Source organism: Electrophorus electricus, chromosome 7 (assembly GCF_041902795.1).
Source record: "Electrophorus electricus isolate QZ-2024a chromosome 7, ASM4190279v1, whole genome shotgun sequence".
Lineage (NCBI taxonomy): Eukaryota > Metazoa > Chordata > Actinopteri > Gymnotiformes > Gymnotidae > Electrophorus > Electrophorus electricus.
This window is the reverse complement of record NC_137503.1, coordinates 18195145-18207521: the sequence shown is the minus strand read 5'-3', so window position 1 is coordinate 18207521 and position 12377 is coordinate 18195145.

Sequence of the window (12377 nt, the reverse complement as noted above, 5' to 3'; positions counted from 1 at the left end):
AGACTAAAAGGGAATGCATTATAAGAAGAATCTTTACTTTGAACCTATGTTCTTTACCTTTTTCACACTATGAAACAGCTTTGTATTCACCTTAAACACTGTTTCAGGGCAAGAGATTGTGTTTAAGACTAAAAGGGAATGCAAAATAAGAAGAATCTTTACTTTGAAACTCTGTTCTTTACCTTTTTCATACTATGAAACAGCTTTGTATTCACCTTAAACACTGTTTCAGGGCAAGAGATTGTGTTTTAGACTAAAAGGGAATGCATAATAAGAAGAATCTTTACTTTGAAACTCTGTTCTTTACCTTTTTCACACTATGAAACAGCTTTGTATTCACCTTAAACACTGTTGCAGGGCAAGAGATTGTGTTTTAGACTAAAAGGGAATGCATTATAAGAAGAATCTTTACTTTGAACCTATGTTCTTTACCTTTTTCACACTATGAAACAGCTTTGTATTCACCTTAAACACTGTTTCAGGGCAAGAGATTGTGTTTTAGACTAAAAGGGAATGCATTATAAGAAGAATCTTTACTTTGAAACTGTTCTTTACCTTTTTAACACTATGAAACAGCTTTGTATTCACCTTAAACACTGTTTCAGGGCAAGAGATTGTGTTTTAGACTAAAAGGGAATGCATAATAAGAAGAATCTTTACTTTGAAACTCTGTTCTTTATCTTTTTCACACTATGAAACAGCTTTGTATTCACCTTAAACACTGTTTCAGGGGAAGAGATTGTGTTTAAGACTAAAAGGGAATGCAAAATAAGAAGAATCTTTACTTTGAAACTCTGTTCTTTACCTTTTTCATACTATGAAACAGCTTTGTATTCACCTTAAACACTGTTTCAGGGCAAGAGATTGTGTTTTAGACTAAAAGGGAATGCATAATAAGAAGAATCTTTACTTTGAAACTCTGTTCTTTACCTTTTTCACACTACGAAACAGCTTTGTATTCACCTTAAATACTGTTGCAGGGCAAGAGATTGTGTTTTAGACTAAAAGGGAATGCATTATAAGAAGAATCTTGACTTTGAACCTATGTTCTTTACCTTTTTCACACTATGAAACAGCTTTGTATTCACCTTAAACACTGTTTCAGGGCAAGAGATTGTGTTTTAGACTAAAAGGGAATGCATTATAAGAAGAATCTTTACTTTGAAACTCTGTGCTTTACCTTTTTCACACTATGAAACAGCTTTGTATTCACCTTAAACACTGTTTCAGGGCAAGAAATTGTGTTTTAGACTAAAAGGGAATGCATTATAAGAAGAATCTTTACTTTGAACATATGTTCTTTACCTTTTTCACACTATGAAACAGCTTTGTATTCACCTTAAACACTGTTGCAGGGCAAGAGATTGTGTTTTAGACTAAAAGGGAATGCATAATAAGAAGAATCTTTACTTTGAAACTCTGTTCTTTACCTTTTTCATACTATGAAACAGCTTTGTATTCACCTTAAACACTGTTTCAGGGCAAGAGATTGTGTTTAAGACTAAAAGGGAATGCAAAATAAGAAGAATCTTTACTTTGAAACTCTGTTCTTTACCTTTTTCATACTATGAAACAGCTTTGTATTCACCTTAAACACTGTTTCAGGGCAAGAGATTGTGTTTTAGACTAAAAGGGAATGCATTATAAGAAGAATCTTTACTTTGAAACTGTTCTTTACCTTTTTCACACTATGAAACAGCTTTGTATTCACCTTAAACACTGTTTCAGGGCAAGAGATTGTGTTTTAGACTAAAAGGGAATGCATTATAAGAAGAATCTTTACTTTGAACCTATGTTCTTTACCTTTTTCACACTATGAAACAGCTTTGTATTCACCTTAAACACTGTTTCAGGGCAAGAGATTGTGTTTAAGACTAAAAGGGAATGCAAAATAAGAAGAATCTTTACTTTGAAACTGTTCTTTACCTTTTTCATACTATGAAACAGCTTTGTATTCACCTTAAACACTGTTTCAGGGCAAGAGATTGTGTTTTAGACTAAAAGGGAATGCATAATAAGAAGAATCTTTACTTTGAAACTCTGTTCTTTACCTTTTTCACACCATGAAACAGCTTTGTATTCACCTTAAACACTGTTGCAGGGCAAGAGATTGTGTTTTAGACTAAAAGGGAATGCATTATAAGAAGAATCTTTACTTTGAACCTATGTTCTTTACCTTTTTCACACTATGAAACAGCTTTGTATTCACCTTAAACACTGTTGCAGGGCAAGAGATTGTGTTTTAGACTAAAAGGGAATGCATTATAAGAAGAATCTTTACTTTGAACCTATGTTCTTTACCTTTTTCACACTATGAAACAGCTTTGTATTCACCTTAAACACTGTTTCAGGGCAAGAGATTGTGTTTTAGACTAAAAGGGAATGCATTATAAGAAGAATCTTTACTTTGAAACTGTTCTTTACCTTTTTCACACTATGAAACAGCTTTGTATTCACCTTAAACACTGTTTCAGGGCAAGAGATTGTGTTTTAGACTAAAAGGGAATGCATTATAAGAAGAATCTTTACTTTGAAACTCTGTTCTTTACCTTTTTCACACTATGAAACAGCTTTGTATTCACCTTAAACACTGTTTCAGGGCAAGAGATTGTGTTTTAGACTAAAAGGGAATGCATTATAAGAAGAATCTTTACTTTGAACCTATGTTCTTTACCTTTTTCACACTATGAAACAGCTTTGTATTCACCTTAAACACTGTTGCAGGGCAAGAGATTGTGTTTTAGACTAAAAGGGAATGCATAATAAGAAGAATCTTTACTTTGAAACTTTGTTCTTTACCTTTTTCATACTATGAAACAGCTTTGTATTCACCTTAAACACTGTTTCAGGGCAAGAGATTGTGTTTTAGACTAAAAGGGAATGCATTATAAGAAGAATCTTTACTTTGAACCTATGTTCTTTACCTTTTTCACACTATGAAACAGCTTTGTATTCACCTTAAACACTGTTGCAGGGCAAGAGATTGTGTTTTAGACTAAAAGGGAATACATAATAAGAAGAATCTTTACTTTGAAACTCTGTTCTTTACCTTTTTCATACTATGAAACAGCTTTGTATTCACTTTAAACACTGTTTCAGGGCAAGAGATTGTGTTTTAGACTAAAAGGGAATGCATTATAAGAAGAATCTTTACTTTGAACCTATGTTCTTTACCTTTTTCACACTATGAAACAGCTTTGTATTCACCTTAAACACTGTTTCAGGGCAAGAGATTGTGTTTAAGACTAAAAGGGAATGCAAAATAAGAAGAATCTTTACTTTGAAACTCTGTTCTTTACCTTTTTCATACTATGAAACAGCTTTGTATTCACCTTAAACACTGTTTCAGGGCAAGAGATTGTGTTTTAGACTAAAAGGGAATGCATTATAAGAAGAATCTTTACTTTGAAACTCTGTTCTTTACCTTTTTCACACTATGAAACAGCTTTGTATTCACCTTAAACACTGTTGCAGGGCAAGAGATTGTGTTTTAGACTAAAAGGGAATGCATTATAAGAAGAATCTTTACTTTGAACCTATGTTCTTTACCTTTTTCACACTATGAAACAGCTTTGTATTCACCTTAAACACTGTTTCAGGGCAAGAGATTGTGTTTTAGACTAAAAGGGAATGCATTATAAGAAGAATCTTTACTTTGAAACTGTTCTTTACCTTTTTAACACTATGAAACAGCTTTGTATTCACCTTAAACACTGTTTCAGGGCAAGAGATTGTGTTTTAGACTAAAAGGGAATGCATAATAAGAAGAATCTTTACTTTGAAACTCTGTTCTTTATCTTTTTCACACTATGAAACAGCTTTGTATTCACCTTAAACACTGTTTCAGGGCAAGAGATTGTGTTTAAGACTAAAAGGGAATGCAAAATAAGAAGAATCTTTACTTTGAAACTCTGTTCTTTACCTTTTTCATACTATGAAACAGCTTTGTATTCACCTTAAACACTGTTTCAGGGCAAGAGATTGTGTTTTAGACTAAAAGGGAATGCATAATAAGAAGAATCTTTACTTTGAAACTCTGTTCTTTACCTTTTTCACACTACGAAACAGCTTTGTATTCACCTTAAATACTGTTGCAGGGCAAGAGATTGTGTTTTAGACTAAAAGGGAATGCATTATAAGAAGAATCTTGACTTTGAACCTATGTTCTTTACCTTTTTCACACTATGAAACAGCTTTGTATTCACCTTAAACACTGTTTCAGGGCAAGAGATTGTGTTTTAGACTAAAAGGGAATGCATTATAAGAAGAATCTTTACTTTGAAACTCTGTTCTTTACCTTTTTAATACTATGAAACAGCTTTGTATTCACCTTAAACACTGTTTCAGGGCAAGAGATTGTGTTTTAGACTAAAAGGGAATGCATTATAAGAAGAATCTTTACTTTGAAACTGTTCTTTACCTTTTTCACACTATGAAACAGCTTTGTATTCACCTTAAACACTGTTTCAGGGCAAGAGATTGTGTTTTAGACTAAAAGGGAATGCATTATAAGAAGAATCTTTACTTTGAAACTGTTCTTTACCTTTTTCACACTATGAAACAGCTTTGTATTCACCTTAAACACTGTTTCAGGGCAAGAAATTGTGTTTTAGACTAAAAGGGAATGCATTATAAGAAGAATCTTTACTTTGAAACTATGTTCTTTACCTTTTTCACACTATGAAACAGCTTCGTATTCACCTTAAACACTGTTTCAGGGCAAGAGCTTGTGTTTTAGACTAAAAGAGACTGCATTATAAGAAGAATCTTTACTTTGAAACTCTGTTCTTTAACTTTTTAACACTATGAAGCAGCTTTGTATTCACCCTAAACACTGTTTCAGGGCAAGAGATTGTGTTTTAGACTAAAAGGGAATGCATAATAAGAAGAATCTTTCCTTTGAAACTCTGTTCTTTACCTTTTTCACACTATGAAACAGCTTTGTATTCAACTTAAACACTGTTGCAGGGCAAGAGATTGTGTTTTAGTCTAAAAGAGACTGCATTATAAGAAGAATCTTTACTTTGAAACTATGTTCTTTACCTTTTTCACACTATGAAACAGCTTCGTATTCACCTTAAACACTATTGCAGGGCAAGAGATTGTGTTTTAGACTAAAAGGGAATGCATTATAAGAAGAATCTTTACTTTGAAACTCTGTTCTTTACCTTTTTAACACTATGAATCAGCTTTGTATTCACCTTAAACACTGTTTCAGGGCAAGAGCTTGTGTTTTAGACTAAAAGGGACTGCATTATAAGAAGAATCTTTACTTTGAAACTCTGTTCTTTACCTTTTTAACACTATGAAGCAGCTTTGTATTCACCTTAAACACTGTTTCAGGGCAAGAGATTGTGTTTTAGACTAAAAGGGAATGCATTATAAGAAGAATCTTTACTTTGAAACTCTGTTCTTTACCTTTTTCACACTATGAAACAGCTTTGTATTCACCTTAAACACTATTGCAGGGCAAGAGATTGTGTTTTAGATTAAAAGGGAATGCATAATAAGAAGAATCTTTACTTTGAAACTATGTTCTTTACCTTTTTCACACAATGAAACAGCTTCGTATTCACCTTAAACACTATTGCAGGGCAAGAGATTGTGTTTTAGACTAAAAGGGAATGCATAATAAGAAGAATCTTTACTTTGAAACTATGTTCTTTACCTTTTTCACACAATGAAACAGCTTCGTATTCACCTTAAACACTATTGCAGGGCAAGAGATTGTGTTTTAGACTAAAAGGGAATGCATTATAAGAAGAATCTTTGAAACTCTGTTCTTTACCTTTTTCACACTATGAAACAGCTTTGTATTCACCCTAAACACTGTTTCAGGGCAAGAGATTGTGTTTTAGACTAAAAGGGAATGCATTATAAGAAGAATCTTTACTTTGAACCTATGTTCTTTACCTTTTTCACACTATGAAACAGCTTTGTATTCACCTTAAACACTGTTTCAGGGCAAGAGATTGTGTTTTAGACTAAAAGGGAATGCAAAATAAGAAGAATCTTTACTTTGAAACTCTGTTCTTTACCTTTTTCATACTATGAAACAGCTTTGTATTCACCTTAAACACTGTTTCAGGGCAAGAGATTGTGTTTTAGACTAAAAGGGAATGCATAATAAGAAGAATCTTTACTTTGAAACTCTGTTCTTTACCTTTTTCACACTATGAAACAGCTTTGTATTCAGCTTAAACACTGTTGCAGGGCAAGAGATTGTGTTTTAGACTAAAAGGGAATGCATTATAAGAAGAATCTTTACTTTGAACCTATGTTCTTTACCTTTTTCACACTATGAAACAGCTTTGTATTCACCTTAAACACTGTTTCAGGGCAAGAGATTGTGTTTTAGACTAAAAGGGAATGCATTATAAGAAGAATCTTTACTTTGAAACTGTTCTTTACCTTTTTCACACTATGAAACAGCTTTGTATTCACCTTAAACACTGTTTCAGGGCAAGAGATTGTGTTTTAGACTAAAAGGGAATGCATTATAAGAAGAATCTTTACTTTGAACCTATGTTCTTTACCTTTTTCACACTATGAAACAGCTTTGTATTCACCTTAAACACTGTTTCAGGGCAAGAGATTGTGTTTAAGACTAAAAGGGAATGCAAAATAAGAAGAATCTTTACTTTGAAACTGTTCTTTACCTTTTTCATACTATGAAACAGCTTTGTATTCACCTTAAACACTGTTTCAGGGCAAGAGATTGTGTTTTAGCCTAAAAGGGAATGCATAATAAGAAGAAACTTTACTTTGAAACTCTGTTCTTTACCTTTTTCACACCATGAAACAGCTTTGTATTCACCTTAAACACTGTTGCAGGGCAAGAGATTGTGTTTTAGACTAAAAGGGAATGCATTATAAGAAGAATCTTTACTTTGAACCTATGTTCTTTACCTTTTTCACACTATGAAACAGCTTTGTATTCACCTTAAACACTGTTTCAGGGCAAGAGATTGTGTTTTAGACTAAAAGGGAATGCATTATAAGAAGAATCTTTACTTTGAAACTCTGTTCTTTGCCTTTTTAATACTATGAAACAGCTTTGTATTCACCTTAAACACTGTTTCAGGGCAAGAGATTGTGTTTTAGACTAAAAGGGAATGCATTATAAGAAGAATCTTTACTTTGAAACTGTTCTTTACCTTTTTCACACTATGAAACAGCTTTGTATTCACCTTAAACACTGTTTCAGGGCAAGAGATTGTGTTTTAGACTAAAAGGGAATGCATTATAAGAAGAATCTTTACTTTGAACCTATGTTCTTTACCTTTTTCACACTATGAAACAGCTTTGTATTCACCTTAAACACTGTTGCAGGGCAAGAGATTGTGTTTTAGACTAAAAGGGAATGCATAATAAGAAGAATCTTTACTTTGAAACTTTGTTCTTTACCTTTTTCATACTATGAAACAGCTTTGTATTCACCTTAAACACTGTTTCAGGGCAAGAGATTGTGTTTTAGACTAAAAGGGAATGCATTATAAGAAGAATCTTTACTTTGAACCTATGTTCTTTACCTTTTTCACACTATGAAACAGCTTTGTATTCACCTTAAACACTGTTGCAGGGCAAGAGATTGTGTTTTAGACTAAAAGGGAATACATAATAAGAAGAATGTTTACTTTGAAACTCTGTTCTTTACCTTTTTCATACTATGAAACAGCTTTGTATTCACTTTAAACACTGTTTCAGGGCAAGAGATTGTGTTTTAGACTAAAAGGGAATGCATTATAAGAAGAATCTTTACTTTGAACCTATGTTCTTTACCTTTTTCACACTATGAAACAGCTTTGTATTCACCTTAAACACTGTTTCAGGGCAAGAGATTGTGTTTAAGACTAAAAGGGAATGCAAAATAAGAAGAATCTTTACTTTGAAACTCTGTTCTTTACCTTTTTCATACTATGAAACAGCTTTGTATTCACCTTAAACACTGTTTCAGGGCAAGAGATTGTGTTTTAGACTAAAAGGGAATGCATAATAAGAAGAATCTTTACTTTGAAACTCTGTTCTTTACCTTTTTCACACTATGAAACAGCTTTGTATTCACCTTAAACACTGTTGCAGGGCAAGAGATTGTGTTTTAGACTAAAAGGGAATGCATTATAAGAAGAATCTTTACTTTGAACCTATGTTCTTTACCTTTTTCACACTATGAAACAGCTTTGTATTCACCTTAAACACTGTTTCAGGGCAAGAGATTGTGTTTTAGACTAAAAGGGAATGCATAATAAGAAGAATCTTTACTTTGAAACTGTTCTTTACCTTTTTAACACTATGAAACAGCTTTGTATTCACCTTAAACACTGTTTCAGGGCAAGAGATTGTGTTTTAGACTAAAAGGGAATGCATAATAAGAAGAATCTTTACTTTGAAACTCTGTTCTTTATCTTTTTCACACTATGAAACAGCTTTGTATTCACCTTAAACACTGTTTCAGGGCAAGAGATTGTGTTTAAGACTAAAAGGGAATGCAAAATAAGAAGAATCTTTACTTTGAAACTCTGTTCTTTACCTTTTTCATACTATGAAACAGCTTTGTATTCACCTTAAACACTGTTTCAGGGCAAGAGATTGTGTTTTAGACTAAAAGGGAATGCATAATAAGAAGAATCTTTACTTTGAAACTCTGTTCTTTACCTTTTTCACACTACGAAACAGCTTTGTATTCACCTTAAATACTGTTGCAGGGCAAGAGATTGTGTTTTAGACTAAAAGGGAATGCATTATAAGAAGAATCTTGACTTTGAACCTATGTTCTTTACCTTTTTCACACTATGAAACAGCTTTGTATTCACCTTAAACACTGTTTCAGGGCAAGAGATTGTGTTTTAGACTAAAAGGGAATGCATTATAAGAAGAATCTTTACTTTGAAACTCTGTTCTTTACCTTTTTAATACTATGAAACAGCTTTGTATTCACCTTAAACACTGTTTCAGGGCAAGAGATTGTGTTTTAGACTAAAAGGGAATGCATTATAAGAAGAATCTTTACTTTGAAACTGTTCTTTACCTTTTTCACACTATGAAACAGCTTTGTATTCACCTTAAACACTGTTTCAGGGAAAGAGATTGTGTTTTAGACTAAAAGGGAATGCATTATAAGAAGAATCTTTACTTTGAAACTGTTCTTTACCTTTTTCACACTATGAAACAGCTTTGTATTCACCTTAAACACTGTTTCAGGGCAAGAAATTGTGTTTTAGACTAAAAGGGAATGCATTATAAGAAGAATCTTTACTTTGAACATATGTTCTTTACCTTTTTCACACTATGAAACAGCTTTGTATTCACCTTAAACACTGTTGCAGGGCAAGAGATTGTGTTTTAGACTAAAAGGGAATGCATTATAAGAAGAATCTTTACTTTGAAACTCTGTTCTTTACCTTTTTAATACTATGAAACAGCTTTGTATTCACCTTAAACACTGTTTCAGGGCAAGAGATTTTGTTTTAGACTAAAAGGGAATGCATTATAAGAAGAATCTTTACTTTGAACATATGTTCTTTACCTTTTTCACACTATGAAACAGCTTTGTATTCACCTTAAACACTGTTGCAGGGCAAGAGATTGTGTTTTAGACTAAAAGGGAATGCATAATAAGAAGAATCTTTACTTTGAAACTCTGTTCTTTACCTTTTTCATACTATGAAACAGCTTTGTATTCACCTTAAACACTGTTTCAGGGCAAGAGATTGTGTTTAAGACTAAAAGGGAATGCAAAATAAGAAGAATCTTTACTTTGAAACTCTGTTCTTTACCTTTTTCATACTATGAAACAGCTTTGTATTCACCTTAAACACTGTTTCAGGGCAAGAGATTGTGTTTTAGACTAAAAGGGAATGCATTATAAGAAGAATCTTTACTTTGAAACTGTTCTTTACCTTTTTCACACTATGAAACAGCTTTGTATTCACCTTAAACACTGTTTCAGGGCAAGAGATTGTGTTTTAGACTAAAAGGGAATGCATTATAAGAAGAATCTTTACTTTGAACCTATGTTCTTTACCTTTTTCACACTATGAAACAGCTTTGTATTCACCTTAAACACTGTTTCAGGGCAAGAGATTGTGTTTAAGACTAAAAGGGAATGCAAAATAAGAAGAATCTTTACTTTGAAACTGTTCTTTACCTTTTTCATACTATGAAACAGCTTTGTATTCACCTTAAACACTGTTTCAGGGCAAGAGATTGTGTTTTAGACTAAAAGGGAATGCATAATAAGAAGAATCTTTACTTTGAAACTCTGTTCTTTACCTTTTTCACACCATGAAACAGCTTTGTATTCACCTTAAACACTGTTGCAGGGCAAGAGATTGTGTTTTAGACTAAAAGGGAATGCATTATAAGAAGAATCTTTACTTTGAACCTATGTTCTTTACCTTTTTCACACTATGAAACAGCTTTGTATTCACCTTAAACACTGTTTCAGGGCAAGAGATTGTGTTTTAGACTAAAAGGGAATGCATTATAAGAAGAATCTTTACTTTGAAACTCTGTTCTTTGCCTTTTTAATACTATGAAACAGCTTTGTATTCACCTTAAACACTGTTTCAGGGCAAGAGATTGTGTTTTAGACTAAAAGGGAATGCATTATAAGAAGAATCTTTACTTTGAAACTGTTCTTTACCTTTTTCACACTATGAAACAGCTTTGTATTCACCTTAAACACTGTTTCAGGGCAAGAGATTGTGTTTTAGACTAAAAGGGAATGCATTATAAGAAGAATCTTTACTTTGAACCTATGTTCTTTACCTTTTTCACACTATGAAACAGCTTTGTATTCACCTTAAACACTGTTGCAGGGCAAGAGATTGTGTTTTAGACTAAAAGGGAATGCATTATAAGAAGAATCTTTACTTTGAACCTATGTTCTTTACCTTTTTCACACTATGAAACAGCTTTGTATTCACCTTAAACACTGTTGCAGGGCAAGAGATTGTGTTTTAGACTAAAAGGGAATACATAATAAGAAGAATCTTTACTTTGAAACTCTGTTCTTTACCTTTTTCATACTATGAAACAGCTTTGTATTCACTTTAAACACTGTTTCAGGGCAAGAGATTGTGTTTTAGACTAAAAGGGAATGCATTATAAGAAGAATCTTTACTTTGAACCTATGTTCTTTACCTTTTTCACACTATGAAACAGCTTTGTATTCACCTTAAACACTGTTTCAGGGCAAGAGATTGTGTTTAAGACTAAAAGGGAATGCAAAATAAGAAGAATCTTTACTTTGAAACTCTGTTCTTTACCTTTTTCATACTATGAAACAGCTTTGTATTCACCTTAAACACTGTTTCAGGGCAAGAGATTGTGTTTTAGACTAAAAGGGAATGCATAATAAGAAGAATCTTTACTTTGAAACTCTGTTCTTTACCTTTTTCACACTATGAAACAGCTTTGTATTCACCTTAAACACTGTTGCAGGGCAAGAGATTGTGTTTTAGACTAAAAGGGAATGCATTATAAGAAGAATCTTTACTTTGAACCTATGTTCTTTACCTTTTTCACACTATGAAACAGCTTTGTATTCACCTTAAACACTGTTTCAGGGCAAGAGATTGTGTTTTAGACTAAAAGGGAATGCATTATAAGAAGAATCTTTACTTTGAAACTGTTCTTTACCTTTTTAACACTATGAAACAGCTTTGTATTCACCTTAAACACTGTTTCAGGGCAAGAGATTGTGTTTTAGACTAAAAGGGAATGCATAATAAGAAGAATCTTTACTTTGAAACTCTGTTCTTTATCTTTTTCACACTATGAAACAGCTTTGTATTCACCTTAAACACTGTTTCAGGGCAAGAGATTGTGTTTAAGACTAAAAGGGAATGCAAAATAAGAAGAATCTTTACTTTGAAACTCTGTTCTTTACCTTTTTCATACTATGAAACAGCTTTGTATTCACCTTAAACACTGTTTCAGGGCAAGAGATTGTGTTTTAGACTAAAAGGGAATGCATAATAAGAAGAATCTTTACTTTGAAACTCTGTTCTTTACCTTTTTCACACTACGAAACAGCTTTGTATTCACCTTAAATACTGTTGCAGGGCAAGAGATTGTGTTTTAGACTAAAAGGGAATGCATTATAAGAAGAATCTTGACTTTGAACCTATGTTCTTTACCTTTTTCACACTATGAAACAGCTTTGTATTCACCTTAAACACTGTTTCAGGGCAAGAGATTGTGTTTTAGACTAAAAGGGAATGCATTATAAGAAGAATCTTTACTTTGAAACTCTGTTCTTTACCTTTTTAATACTATGAAACAGCTTTGTATTCACCTTAAACACTGTTTCAGGGCAAGAGATTGTGTTTTAGACTAAAAGGGAATGCATTATAAGAAGAATCTTTACTTTG